The sequence below is a fragment of the Ambystoma mexicanum genome, chromosome 13 (assembly GCF_040938575.1).
Source record: "Ambystoma mexicanum isolate Mex_15411 chromosome 13, UKY_AmexF1_1, whole genome shotgun sequence".
NCBI lineage: Eukaryota > Metazoa > Chordata > Amphibia > Caudata > Ambystomatidae > Ambystoma > Ambystoma mexicanum.
In genome coordinates, this window is record NC_090938.1 from 8261534 (window position 1) to 8276979 (window position 15446).

At 49.8% G+C, this 15446-nt stretch overlaps 1 protein-coding gene across 8 annotated transcripts in view; it reads right to left on the reverse strand.

Annotated features, from left to right (window-relative positions):
* The window catches only part of AMPD2 (adenosine monophosphate deaminase 2), a 947247-nt gene that overhangs the window by 316236 nt on the left and 615565 nt on the right, over positions 1 to 15446 (reverse strand). The gene's annotated exons all lie outside the window — the stretch shown is intronic.

Consider the following 15446-nt stretch of genomic DNA (forward strand, 5'->3'; position numbering starts at 1 on the left):
AAGTCCACCCAAGCATTATGAGCCCGGCGCTTCCAGCGCTGGGACTGGGCATCTTTATGAGCCTGGTGCCACTGGCGCCAGGACAGGGTCCAAAAGGTCCCAATTGGGACTGGCTGGCACTCGGAACCAGGGTTATGGGTCTGCTTCCAAGGGATTCGGGCAAGTCCTGATCTTTTGGAAGCAGAGATCATGACAGCACCCCCCCTCAAGGCCCCTCCCAAACCGGGCTTCTCCGGGGGTTTGGGCTTGTTAGGAAATGTTCGATGAAATCTTTTGATTAGACGAGGGGCATGGACATATTCTGCAGGTTCCCAGGATCTTTCTTGGGGACCGTAGCCTTTCCAGTCAATCAGGTAAAAATGTTTAGATTTGGAGATCTTGGAATCCAGGATGCTTTTGACTTCAAACTCGAGTTCTCCATCAACTAGAATAGGTTTTGGAGATTTAGTTAGTCAGGTTTGAGGTTGCACGGGTTTTAATAGAGAGACGTGGAAGACCGGATGTATCTTCATGTGAGGGGGCAAGTCCAACTTGACCGCTACTGGATTTACTATGGTAGTGATGGAATAGGGACCAAGGTATCTTGGGTTGAATGTGCGTGGTCCTTTTAGAGGTAGATATTTGGTGGATAACCAGACTTGATCTCCTACTTGATATTGGGGGGCTTCCTTCCGATGTTTGTCTGCTCCTTTCTTGTATTGTTCTTTAGCCCTTTGAAGGTGAGAAACGGCTTCCTTAAAGGCTTGAGTGATTGTAGAATGCAGGTGGTCTACTGCTGGTGTTCCAAGATCTTGGAGTGGATCCAACTCCGAGGTTCGAGGGTGACTACCGTATAAAAGAAAAAACGGGGTCTTCCCAGTTCCCGAGTGGACAGAGTTATTGTAGGCATATTCGGCTATCCAAAGGATATCTTTCCAAGTTTTTTCAGTTTGTTGTAGCATGCAGCGCAAATACTGTTCCAGAGTTTGATTGGTCCTCTCGGTTTGTCCGTCGGTTTGAGGGTGGTGGCTGGTCGAAAGTCTCACATCAATTTGAGCCGACCGACAGCAACTTCGCCAAAAATGAGAAATAAATTGACTACCTCGATCCGAAATGAGAACTGAAGGAAAACCGTGCAGTCGGACGATGTTTTCGAGAAATTCTCGGGCCAGAGTTGCTGCTGTTGGTAAGCCTTTGAGTGGAATGAAATGCACCATCTTGGAGAATAGGTCCACGATTACTAGGATCGTATTGTATCCGGAGCATGGAGGTAGATCGGTGATGAAGTCCATAGAAAGCGTATGCCAAGGGCGAGGTGGGATGTCAATAGGGCGTAAGAGGCCGGCTGGTTTTTCCTTTTGACTCTTGTTTTGGGCGCATACTCCACAGGACATTATAAAGTCTCTGATATCTTTTTTCCAAGACGGCCACCAGAAGTAGCGCTTGATCTTTTCCGAGGTCTTGGTCATACCGGGATGTCCTTCCATTAAAGAATCGTGATAACAAGAGATTACCTTTTTCTGTAAATCTGTGCTGGGCAGGTATAACCGTTCTTGGAAATATAATAGGTTGTCCTTCACCGTAAAGTCCTTTCCCTGCAGATGCCAATTCTGTATGTCTGCTGGAGTTACCAGTAGCCTGGCTTTATCCTTAACTTCCTCTATGGATTGTGTGGCGATTACACCTAGAATTCTTTGTTCGGGAATGATAGGTACAGGTTTAGGATTGATCAAATGTTCTTCCGCTCCCATCCGAGAAAGGGCATCAGCTTTACCGTTTTTTGTACCAGGTCGATAGGTAATTATGAAGTCAAACTCGGCAAAGAATAGTGCCCAACGGAGTTGCCTAGAGGATTGAGCTTTTGCGGTTTTCAAATATTGCAGGTTTCGGTGATCTGTAATCACAGTAACGGTGTGTCGGGCCCCCAGAAGATAATGCCGCCAAGCCTTAAAGGCGGACTTGATAGCTACAAGTTCCTTATCAGTAATAGTGTAATTGATTTCAGGAGGCGAAAATTTGCGGGACCAAAATGCCACGGGATGCAACTGATTGGTTACTGGGTCCTTTTGTGATAGAACTGCCCCCATGGCAAGGCTCGAAGCATCAGTTTCAACGATGTAGGGGAGTTCTGGGCGAGGATGTTTTAAGATCGGTGCAGAGATAAATCTAGTCTTCAAATTCTGAAAAGCTTGTTCCGCCTCGGTAGACCATTCAAAACGTTTGTTTTTCTTTAACAAGGCGGTGATGGGCTGGACTATTCGAGAGAATTCGGGGATAAACCTGCGGTAAAAGTTAGCGAAGCCTAACATGCTTTGAACACCTTTTACGGAGGATGGTGATGGCCATTTGAGAATTGCATCGACCTTCTTTGAATCCATACGCACTCCGCTAGGTGATAATATGAATCCCAAGAATTCAACTTCAGTCACGTTGAAAACACATTTTTCCAACTTAGCGAAAAGTTTGTGTTGACGCAATCTCTCGAGGACCATTTTCACATGTTTCCGATGTTCAGTTTCCGATGAAGAATAAACGAGGATGTCGTCAATGTAAACAACAACACACACATCTATGAGCTCTCTGAGGACATCGTTCATAAAATATTGAAAGGCGGCCGGGGCATTGCAAAGTCCGAAGGGCATGACCTGATATTCAAATAGCCCATACTTGGTGCGGAAGGCCGTCTTCCATTCATCGCCCTCTTTTACTCGTACCAAGTGGTAGGCGCCTCTAAGATCCAGCTTTGTATATATGCATGCTTTTCTGACTTGAACCAGGAGTTCAGGGATCAAAGGTAACGGATATCTATTCTTAACGGTGATCTGGTTCAGGGCGCGATAATCTATACAAGTTCTAAGGTCCCCTTCTTTTTTTGGAACGAAGAACAAAGCTGAGGAAGCAGGGGACTTGGAAGGACGAATAAACCCATTCGCTAGGTATTGATCCAGGTATTGTCGGAGGTGAAGATTCTCAGGCTCGGTGAGGGCATAAATTCTACTACAAGGAGGAGTAGATCCAGGTATCAGGTCTATCTGGCAGTCATAAGACCTATGAGGAGGTAGAGAGTTAGCCTGATCCTTCCGGAAAACATCTTGGAATTCTAGGTATTCAGGAGGTAACTGGGGAGCCTCCGAGGAAATTGCTGCCAGTGCAACACCAGGTCGAGGGTGACACGTAGAGACACATTCTGGAAACTGAACCGTTCTTGCTCGCCAATCGATCTGAGGATTGTGCTTCTCTAACCAAGGAATTCCTAGAATAATCTGGAACTGAGGGGCCTTGATCACATCGAACACGATCTTCTCATGGTGTCCATCTTGACTTACTAGCGTCACTTCTTGGGTGGTATGCGTTACTGGTCCGGAAGGCTATCTCCGTACCATCCACCGTAGTAATGACGTCCTTAACAGCCTTTGGACAAAGAGTCAGATTCATCCTCAAAACCATTTCATGATCCACATAATTGCCGATGGCACCGCTGTCGACGTAAGCTTCAATCGCATGTAATCGATCCGGATGTTCAGGGCTAATGAGGACCATAGGTATCACGAAATGCGAGGTCACGGAACTGGTTTTAACGCTCGGCAAGAGGACCTCTATTCTTGTCGGGTGAGGTCGTTTCCCTGCTCAGAGTTTGTGACCCTGGTAACTGCAGCTCCTACTGCCTTCTTGGCTGGTTTCACCGGACAGTCTCGAAGAAAGTGCCCCGAGTTTCCGCAATAGAGGCATAATTGCAGCTGTTTTCTCCTTTCCCGCTCCTTTTGTGTTAGTGGTCCTTTCAGGCCCCCTATTTGCATGGGTTCCCCGGAGTCTACTCCTTTGGTAGGAGTTGGTGGTTTGGAAAATACTCGAGCATCAAACCTGTAACGATCGGCCTTCCTGTCCTGCAGTCTGTGGTCAATTTGAACGACTAAGTCAATATAGTCCGAACAGTCTTGCGGGGGATTCACTACTTGGGCTAACACATCTTTGAGCTCTCCACTGACCTCTATAAAACAGCATAATCCTTTTGTCCTCAGGCCATCGAGTTTCCACTATCAGTCTGTTGAAAGACGCAATATAAGCCAAAAGGTCTTGATTACCTTGTCGCAATGAAAGGAGCTCATTGTCCAAGGCCTGCCCCTGTGAATGTCTTGCAAACAGTTTTTCCATACTGAGCTGAAAAGCTTGAAAATCATGGAGAACCGGATCATCTTGATTAACTAGAGGGATCGACCAGTCTGCCGCATTGCCACTAAGGTACGAAAGCACGAATGCTACCTTAGCTTGATCAGTTGGAAAGGCTGCTGGCCGGCATAAGAAGTGCAACCGGCACTGATTAATAAATACTGCAAACCTCTTTGGGTCACCAGAAAATCGTTCGGGCGGAGCCAGAGGCACATTCCCAGGTAGGTTGATCTGCACTGGGTTCGTAGAAGATGTTGAAGGAAGATTTGCCCCTGATGCGGGTAACGGAGTTTGTCCGGCTTGTGACTGTAGCAATTGTCTAGCGAGATCGTCTGTTCGCTCTTTGGAAATAATCAGTTCCCTTCTTAGAGCATTCGTTTCCTGACGGGCTGCATGCACCTCTGCTCTTAGTTCCCCAAGTAACTGGGCTAGCTGGTCGGTATCCGAGGTTTCCATAGCGCCTGGGTGGGAGTTTTGCGGTCGGCTTTGCGTTCTGTAACGCTCACCTGATTCCCGCAGAGGCGCCGGTCTTGACTGGGTGAATGCCGTATCTTCAAAGGTGATGTGTAGCACACGGTTGGCTCTTTGGGCTGGACCTCTGTGCACTGTATGTCTGACTCAAAGAGTAAGATGTCTTAGGTAAGTGAACGCCGAGCTCTCCATCTGCCTCGGGGCAGGGTGCCGTAACCAGTTTCTTCACTGGATAAGGGTGCAGGCCTCTTGACCTCAGAGGACTGCTGTCCGTCGTTAACTGCACGAACGGTAAGTTCTGGGCACTTCAAATGTCTTAAAAGTCTTTTGTAATGATATCTCTTGTTTTGCAGGGTTCCGGCGATGGCGGATGGCGGGCTGATGAGAGTTGAGGATCGAACCCGCGTGAGGAATAGAAGCGCCTGGAAGCACGTAAGTAAGCTCTTGTAGCCTGCTTCACGATGTGCACTAACGGTCCCTTTTATCTTGCAGGTACAAGTTCGGAGCTTTAGAGAAGCTGAAGGGTGCTGGAATACCCACTGGATTCGGCGTGGGAAGGAGTAACGGCACGTGAGTAATAAAGTTGCCCAATGTCTTTTAACGCACCTTCTTTTGTCTTTCAGATGCGGGATGCAGCGCCGAAGGCCTCCGGAGCGTGCGAAGAGCTGGTAAACTTTTGTCTTTTAGATGCCGGAATGCAGTGCGAAGACCTCCGGAGCATGCGAAGAGTAGGTAAGCCTTTGTCTTTCAGATGCCGAAATGCAGCGCGAGGCGTTGGTGACTGCCGATGGACCAGGTAAGAGATGCGCTGCCACTGAAGACCGTAGTGCTAACCTGTTCTTTCTTTGTCTTTACAGGTGCTGCTGAAGACTGGATTCCAGGATGGTAAGCCTTTGTTCCCTTAGGCCCAGGATCAGAAGCAGAAGACACGATGAGCGTTCTGCTGCAGAGAATGCAGAATAACGCAAAGCAAGATTCATCCATCGGGTGTGGTTTAAATAGCCTCCTGTAGTGCTTAGGTGTCTCCTTCCACAGCCTCGCCTAGGTGAGAAAAGAGTTCCTGCTTTCCAGAAGAGTTCCAGTGTTCTGAACCTAGGGAGTGGCTCCTGCCCCACCCAACAGGAAAAGTAGTCCCAAACAGAAGAGGATCTTGGGCTCAACTGGCAGGTAAGTAAGCAGCATGGTCTGCTGCAGGTAAGTCCACCCAAGCATTATGAGCCCGGCGCTTCCAGCGCTGGGACTGGGCATCTTTATGAGCCTGGTGCCACTGGCGCCAGGACAGGGTCCAAAAGGTCCCAATTGGGACTGGCTGGCACTCGGAACCAGGGTTATGGGTCTGCTTCCAAGGGAGTCGGGCAAGTCCTGATCTTTTGGAAGCAGAGATCATGACACAGGGGGTCTTATTTCACTGATCATGGGGGCAGTGGGTGCTTTTCACTGATCATGGGGGCAGTGGGTCTTCTTTCACTGATCATGGGGGCAGGGGGGTCATCTTTCACTGATCATGGGGGCAGTGGCTGCTTTCCACTGATCATGGGGGCAGTGGGTCTTCTTTCATTGATCATGGGGGGCATTGGATGTTTTTCACTTATCATGGGTGCAGTGGGTCTTCTTTCACTGATCATGGGGGCAGTGGGTCTTCTTTCACTGATCATGGGGGCAGTGGATGATTTTCACTGATCATGGGGGCAGTGGATGCTTTTCACTGATCATGGGGGCAGTGGGTCTTCTTTAATTGATCATGGGGCAGTGGGTCTTCTTTCACTGATCATGGGGGCAGTGGTTCTTCTTTCACTGATCATGGGGGGCAGTGGGTCTTCTTTCATTGATCATGGGGACAGTGGGTCTTCTTTCATTGATCATGGGGGCAGTGGGTGCTTTTCACTGATCATGGGGCAGTGGGTCTTCTTTCACTGATCATGGGGGCAGGGAGTCATCTTTCACTGATCATGGGGGCAGTGGCTGCTTTTCACTGATCATGGGGGCAGTGGGTCTTCTTTCACTAATCATGGGGGCAGTGGGTCTTCTTTCACTGATCATGGGGGCCGTGGGTCTTCTTTCATTGATCATGGGGGGCAGTGGGTGCTTTTCACTGATCATGGGGGCGGTGGGTCTTCTTTCACTGATCATGGGGGCAGGGAGTCATCTTTCACTGATCATGGGGGCAGTGGCTGCTTTTCACTGATCATGGGGGGCAGGGGGTCTTCTTTCATTGATCATGGGGTAGTGGGTCTTCTTTCACTGATCATGGGGCAGTGGTTCTTCTTTCATTGATCATGGGGGGGCAGTGGGTCTTCTTTCACTGATTATGGGGGCAGTGGGTCTTCTTTCACTGATCATGGGGGCAGGGGGTCGTCTTTCACTGATCATGGGGGCAGTGGATGCTTTTCACTGATCATGGGGGGCAGGGGGTCTTCTTTCACTGATCATGGGGTAGTCGGTCTTCTTTCACTGATCATGGGGGAAGTGGGTCTTCTTTCATTGATCATGGGGGGCAGTGGATGCTTTTCACTGATCATGGGGCAGTGGTTCTTCTTTCACTGATCATGGGGTTAGTGGGTCTGCTTTCACTGATCATGGGGGCAGGGGGTCTTATTTCACTGATCATGGGGGCAGTGGGTGCTTTTCACTGATCATGGGGGCAGTGGGTCTTCTTTCACTGATCATGGGGGCAAGGGGTCATCTTTCACTGATCATGGGGGCAGTGGGTCTTCTTTCATTGATCATGGGGGGCATTGGATGTTTTTCACTCATCATGGGTGCAGTGGGTCTTCTTTCACTGATCATGGGGGCAGTGGATGTGTGATGCTGAAAATGCATCAGAGGGACAGGGCCTCTGAATCCTTGTCCTTTACTGCTTTTTATCGTGTGTTCTGTCATGTTTTCTGCCCAGGAGTCCATGTGGGACTCCTGGCAGTGCAGCTCTCTCTTTTGGTTTGGTGAACAGACCCATGGGATACCCTTATGGCACCCATGGGTAGGGGTACAACCCTGTACCCCTAGTGTATGTTTTTGGGCACCTGTGGGTGGCCCACAGAGCAGGGTATGGGCTGGTGGCAGCTCCATGCTAAATTTGACAGGTGCTCTGGGTGTCCTCCATTTTGGGATACCCAGGCCCTGCCATTGGGATCAGTTGATTCCTGATAGGAAACAAGATGGCCCCTGTGGCCTCTTGCTTTCTATTGCCTGTTACCTTGTTTCCCAAAGTCCTGGGAAGCCCTGACTCTGTCCCTTCCCCCTGACTGGCTGTTGGGTGGAAGTTCCATATATGGTGTTGTTGTGAAGGCCCAGCTAGACTGACTGGAGCCTTCCCAGTGACTGTATGTTGTGGGTACCTCCTGTGGGTGGGACCTGGGTGAATGGAGTGTGTGACCAATATACACTCCTTGTTGTGGTTGTCTGGTTTCTGGCATGAGAGACAAAGACTGAGACAGCCCTGCCCGAAACTGGCCTGAATGCAGTGTGTAGTGTTGAATGGCTGGGTACTTGTCCCAATCCACATTCCTTGTTGTGAGTGTCTGAAAGGGAGGAGTGTGGCCTGAATGCACTGTGTGCCTGATTGGCTGACTGACTGCATGAATGCCCTTCTGTATGATTGGCTGCTGAGTGTGTGCCAGCAGTGTGGATGAGAGACAGAATAGTATATCTGGGGACCTCTCACCACTGTTCAGAAGGTTCAGGGAACGTTCAGAAGCGTTCAGAAGCGTTCTGGAGCTGAGTCTCCACTCTAAGAGTAACTGGAACTGCTGATCCTCGACGTCCAGCTGGAAGAAGAAGACTTGCTGTTGCATTTGCTTCGACCGATCCGAAGGCTGCCGAAATCATCGAAGACTGACCCGAGAGAGGACCTGGTAAGGCGCCCTCTTCCCGTGCTCCGAGGGACCATCGAGCACCGCTCCATCTTCGCCGAAGCGCCCTGGAAGACAGACCCTCGAAAGGCTGCCGACCCGAGACGGGACCGCCGAGGAGATCGAAGTGAAGCACCCGGACATCGCCGCCGTCAAAGTCCATTGCCGTCGACCAGGGTTCGCAGGTTTGTGTAACCGCTGGAGGCCCGTCGAAGTTGTGTTGCCCAGCCGTGGGGACCACTTGACGCCGTGCCGCCGACGACCGGAGCCGTCCGCTCCTTTGCCTAAGAACATTCGAATCGAAGGACTCCCTCGTCCGCACCGTCGACCGCTTTATCCTGCCGGAGAAAGTCGAGGACGACCAACGCGCCGAGGAGAAACCTGCCGGTGGGTTTCCCGCCACCCGAAGACCACAAAGACTCGAACGACTCGACGCCCTTGCTGGGCCTCCGTCTCCACAATCTTTGTGGTCCAGAACTATTGTCACCGAGGTGCCCCGCACGCCTCTGCCTTGCAGGACGCCGACGCTCCGACGCCGACGAGCACCGCTCGGACGAAGCGGCCGCCTCATCGACGCCGTTCTACCCTGTTTGTCGACGGACATTCGACGCCCCGTGTCTCCCGCTTGAAAGGGAAGGCATTCAAGAAGGGCCGTCGATTCCCTTCGCCGAACACCGAGTTCCTCGACGCTTCTCGCCGCCTCTCGACGATCCGTGACTCCCGCTTGAAAGGGGGTCGCTCAAGAAGGATCTGTCGACGCCTCTTCGAAGAACTCGACTCCACCAGGTACATTGGGGGGGTAAAAACATTATAGGAGGGAATAAGACTTGCAGAACAATATATGGACTGGGCTTGTGCTATATCTTTATTTTACAGGTTGCCCAGGTGGGAGGATCTCCACACAGAACTGTGTCTAGTGGTAGGGGCCAGTATTCTGCCTATTGCTCAACCAGCTTATTTTCTCTCCTCTCTCTATTGCTGGTTTCACTCTATTGATCTGTGTGACATTGTTACAGTATTGTTGATGCACTTTAATGAGATCTAATACAAAGGGTGGTACCACTTTAGAATTGTATATATTTGCCATTGTTGATTTTCCTAAGTACAAAGTGAGTTATTATGATAAGTGTACATAACCTTGAATATTGATTATATAAAGACTGTGTTCTAACCAATACAGTGTGTGGACATTCCTTTGTGGGGGCTTGGGGACTACACTGTACTTAAGAGCCAGCCTGCATCACCTCCTGAGAAGCTAGGCCTTGATTGCTCGTCCATTGCTACCGTACTAGAGAATCTTGGCTGGGGTCCTCTGTGCCTCTCTTCTACCATATAGAGAGCAGAAGTACAGACACCCCCCACCGGTCTTCTTCACAGGATGCTTTTCACTGATCATGGGGGCAGTGGGTCTTCTTTAATTGATCATGGGGCAGTGGGTCTTCTTTCACTGATCATGGGGGCAGTGGTTCTTCTTTCACTGATCATGGGGGGCAGTGGGTCTTCTTTCATTGATCATGGGGACAGTGGGTCTTCTTTCACTGATCATGGGGGCAGGGGTCTTCTTTCACTAATCATGGGGGCAGTGGGTCTTCTTTCACTGATCATGGGGGCCGTGGGTCTTCTTTCATTGATCATGGGGGCAGTGGCTGCTTTTCACTGATCATGAGGGGCAGGGGGTCTTATTTCATTGATCATGGGGTAGTGGGTCTTCTTTCACTGATCATGGGGCAGTGGTTCTTCTTTCATTGATCATGGGGGGCAGTGGGTCTTCTTTCACTGATTATGGGGGCAGTGGGTCTTCTTTCACTGATCATGGGGGCAGGGGGTCGTCTTTCACTGATCATGGGGGCAGTGGCTGCTTTTCACTGATCATGGGATCAGGGGGTCTTCTTTCACTGATCATGGGGACAGTGGGTCTTCTTTCATTGATCATGGGGGCCAGTGGATGCTTTTCACTGATCATGGGGCAGAGGTTCTTCTTTCATTGATCATGGGGGGCAGTGGGTCTTCCTTCACTGATCATGGGGGCAGTTGGTCTTCTTTCATTGATCATGGGGGCAGGGGGTCGTCTTCCACTGATCATGGGGGCAGTGCCTGCTTTTCACTGATCATGGGGGGCAGGGGGTCTTCTTTCACTGATCATGGGGTAGTCAGTCTTCTTTCACTGATCAGGGGGGGCAGTGGATGCTTTTCACTGATCATGGGGCAGTGATTCTTCTTTCATTGATCATGGGGCAGTGGTTCTTCTTTCACTGATCATGGGGTTAGTGGGTCTGCTTTCACTGATCATGGAGGCAGGTTGTCTTATTTCACTGATCATGGGGGCAGTGGGTGCTTTTCACTGATCATGGGGGCAGTGGGTCTTCTTTCACTGATCATGGGGGCAGGGGGTCATCTTTCACTGATCATGGGGGCAGTGGCTGCTTTCCACTGATCATGGGGGCAGTGGGTCTTCTTTCATTGATCATGGGGGGCAGTGGGTGCTTTTCACTGATCATGGGGGCAGTGGGTCTTCTTTCACTGATCATGGGGGCAATGGGTCTTCTTTCATTGATCATGGGGGTAGTGGGTCTGCTTTCACTGATCATGGGGGGCAGGGGGTCTTCTTTCACTGATCATGGGGGCAGTGGGTCTTCTTTCACTGTTCATGGGGGAAGTGGTTCTTCTTTCATTGATCATGGGGGCAGTGGATGCTTTTCACTGATCATGGGGGCAGCGGGTCTTCTTTCATTGATCATGGGGTGTAGTGGGTCTTCTTTCACTGATCATGGGGGCAGTGGGTCTTCTTTCACTGATCATGGGGGGCAGAGGGTCTTCATTCATTGATTATGGGGGCAGTGGGTCTTCTTTCACTGATCATGGGGGCGGAGGGTCTTCTTTCATTGATCATGGGGGTAGTGGGTCTTATTTCACTGATCATGGGGGCAGTGGGTCTTCTTTCATTGATCATGGGGTGTAGTGGGTCTTCGTTCACTGACCATGGGGGCAGTGGGTCTTCTTTAACTGATCATGGGGGGAGAAGGTCTTCTTTCATTGATCATGGGGGTAGTGGGTCTTCTTTCACTGATAATGGGGGCAGTGGGTCTTCTTTCATTGATCACGGGGGGCAGTGGATGCTTTTCACTGATCATGGGGGCAGTGGGTCTTCTTTCACTGATCATGGGGGGAGGGGATCGTCTTTCACTGATCATGGGGGGAATTGGGTCTTCTTTCACTGATCATGGGGGCAGTGGGTCTTCTTTCACTGATCATGTGGTCAGTGGGTGTTCTTTCACTGATCATGGGGGCAGTGGGTCTTCTTTCACTGATCATGGGGGAAGTGGGTCGTCTTTCACTGATCATGGGGGCAGTGGATGCTTTTCACTGATAATGGGGGCAGTGGGTCTTCCTTCACTGATCATGGGGTCAGTGGGTCTTCGTTCACTGATCTTGGGGGCAGTGGGTCTTCTTTCACTGATCATGGGGGCAGTGGATCGTCTTTCACTGATCATGGGGGCAGTGGATGCTTTTCACTGATCATGGGGGCAGTGGGTCTTCTTTCACTGATCATGGCGGCAGTGGATGCTTTTCACTGATCACGGGGGCAGTGGATCTTCTTTCACTGATCATGGCAGCAGTGGGTCGTCTTTCATTGATCATGGGCGGCAGTGGGTCTTCTTTCACTGATCATGGGGGCAGGGGGTCTTCTTTCACTGATCAGGGGGTAGTGGGTCTTCTTTCACTGATCATGGGGGCAGTGGATACTTTTCACTGATCATGTGGGCAGGGGATCTTCTTTCACTGATCATGGGGGGCAGAGGGTCTTCATCAGACTCCTTAAACCCAGGCATCCATGACTTGGCAAAGAGAACAGACCTGAATTTCGTAACTCCTTCTCGCAGAGTTAATTGCAGCCAAAAGAGCGAATTTCCAGAACACAAACGTCACATCGCATCTGGGTCTGGCCGCCAAAGCCGTGCAACCGGTTCTGCAAGAGCCCCATGAATCTGCCAAAACAAAGCAGCTTTCAGAACAGGAAGGCTTTTGCTCCTCAATATTTCTAAGAAATCTTGAATATTTTGAAATTTAAAAGAAATAAAAAGGAGAGGGCCTTTTCCTACCCGCGCTACTGGCTTAGAGGTGTAAAAACCCACTGTAAATGTGACCTAGGAAGATGGAAACTGTGAGGAGCTGTTTCTTCATCATGGCTTCTATGAAGGCCAAGCATACTCTGAGGAACCAAAGCTCTTTCTTGCTTTCTTTCTTTCTTGTTCTCTTTCAGATATCCTCACAGTCTGGAGTAGGGTCTAGAGGCCGCCCGCGGAGCCCCCTTCCAACACTCTCTTCTCTGTCAGAGTATGCACGTTTTCCCAAGGATCCCTTCCCTGGGTCTTTGAGAAGGGCCTGGTCTGCACCTCCTGCAGCACATAACCCTAAACAATGTGGTTACAACATGTGCTGGATACCGCAGAGGACCACCAAGATCACGGCTGCCCCTGATTTCTGGAGGCCACGGTCGACATTATAAGAGTAAATGCCAAGGTCACTTCCATCCTCATAAAAAAAGTCTTCTTAATCACAGTGCCAAAGTTCCTTGCCTGGCTTTGTGGACCACCAGGAGGGTGGCCAGGGTGCGAAGGGGCTTTCCTAAACCAGTGGATAATGGCATGGGAAGCAACATCTGACCAGCCTCGCCCAGTTCACATCGTAGGGCAGGGGACAATCGTAGGAGGTTGGTGTGGGACAGAACTGGCCACCTTCACCCTCCCGCCCTATAGCAGTTCAGCTAGCAAGACTGCAGTAACATGGACCTTCTCCAGTTCACCAGCAATAGAGGCAGTCAGAGAAACGTCCCCCCCCCACCCCCAAATGAGAGAGCCTGAAACCCTCTCGGCAGACCCCACTCCGAAGAAGAGATAAAACAAATCTTTGCTCAGGAAGCAGTCAGTTCCACCTACACAATGACTGTAGAGTTTATTCTGATGCTGTTACCCGTGAATCTGCGGCCACAGGAAAGTGAATTTACAGCCCAGGGAGATGCTTTGCCAGCTCCCAAATCCTAGATTAGAGAACTTCCGTTTGGAGGTGGCTGGAGATTGGACAGAATTGGGGAAAGCAAAGATGAGGGTGGAAAGAGGAGGTTCGAGAGGCAGCAGCAACATCATGAGTGAAGGAGGAGAGGGCAGCATCAAGGGAGGGGAACAATGTGGTGGCAGAGGGGCTGGAACTGGTGGAAGCAAGGAGGCAATAACATCAGGAGGTGACGACAGTCAGAAGGAGGGGAGAAGTTCCACAATCAGACTGAACCAGAAGGTTCCTCTGGGTCAGGTCAACGATAGCAAGGAGCAGAAAGTGGGAGGAAGAATGAGAGTGGGCACGGACGATACCAAAATATCCACAAGGTGAAAGTGGGAACAGGAGCAGCCCTGGAGAGGATGGGCCTAAATGGGTACCTCTCCATCTCTCCCTGCTGGCTACTCCCACTCATCTGTCTGCTGACATGGCCATGCTGTAGAGTATGTCTCGGGGTATAAGATCCCAGAAAGCCTAAGGCTAATTAGTCATCTGAAGAAAGGGTCAAGAAACTCTAGAGCCTACAAACCCGAGAGAACTGAAAAGAAGGAACTCCTTTTTGGAAATGTAAAGGAACGGAGAAGGATGTTTGAGAAGGAGCGAGATCCCCCGAGCGACAGAAGAAGTGAGGTGTGGGACATCGTGAGATGTCCCAGAGATGTAGAAACCCTATTAAGAAAAATCCAGATAGATCAGAACTTACGAAGACCCCATGTGCAGCTGAGTTGCCGAACTTGGATATATTTCCCGAAATAAACTCTTGAATTTGAACATATGGTTTTGACATTCTCCTTGGTCGCAGGCAGCCCTGTGACACTAATTCATGATGGATTACGCAGCCATCCACACCTTCTGCAAAATCTAGTATTGCCTTCGATGTGGATATCCACGTCCGCTGAAAGATGTATGTGCTGTTTTGGACTGGACATCCAGGACCTCTGTAAGATGTATGCATTATGGTGGATGTGGACATTCACGTCCCCTGGAAGATCTATACATTATGGTAGATGCTTGCTCTATGGGTGACTTTTACGCTTACCTTACAGAGGATTCTGGCTCTGATTACTGGACGCGGCACTCAGCAATTGACTCCCTGCTCCTGCCTTGCTCTTCGAGACCTGCAAACCTGCCTTCAATTACCCTTAGATGGTGGCTTAAGTTAGAAGAGAATGTAAAAGCTATGGAGGATCCACCGTGTAGGAGATCCTGGAACAGCCAGAGATAATCCATTGCCTCAGATGGTGGTTGAGTTAGAAGAGAATGTAACAGTTAAGGAGGATCCACCAGATACAATATCCTGGAATAGCCACAGATAATCCATCTCCTCAAATGGTGGTTGAGTTAGAAGAGAATGCAACAGTTAAGAAGCATCCACTGTATACGAGATCCTGAAACAGCCAGAGATAATCCATCACCTCAGATGGTGGTTGAGTTAGAAGAGAATGTAATAGTTATAGAAGATCCACCCGATACAAGATCCTGGAACAGCCAGAGATAATCCATCGCCTCAGATGGTGGTTGATTTAGAAGAGAATGTAATAGCTATAGAGGATCCACCGGATGCAAGATCTTGGAACAGTCAGAGATAATCCATCACCTCAGATGTTGGTTGAGTTAGAAGAGAATGTAATAATTATAGAAGGTGCACAGGATACGAGATCCTGGAACAGCCAGAGATAATCCATCGCCTCAGATGGTGGTTGAGTTTGATGAGAATGTAACAGTTATGGGGGAATCCACCGGATACGAGATCCTGGAACACACAGAGATAATCCATTGCCTCAGATGGTGGTTGAGTTAGAAGAGAATGTAATAGTTAAGGAGGATCCACCGGATATGAGATCCTGGAACAGCCAGAGATAATCCATCACCTCAGATGGTGGTTGAGTTAGAAGAGAATATAATAGTTATGGAGGATCCACTGTATAC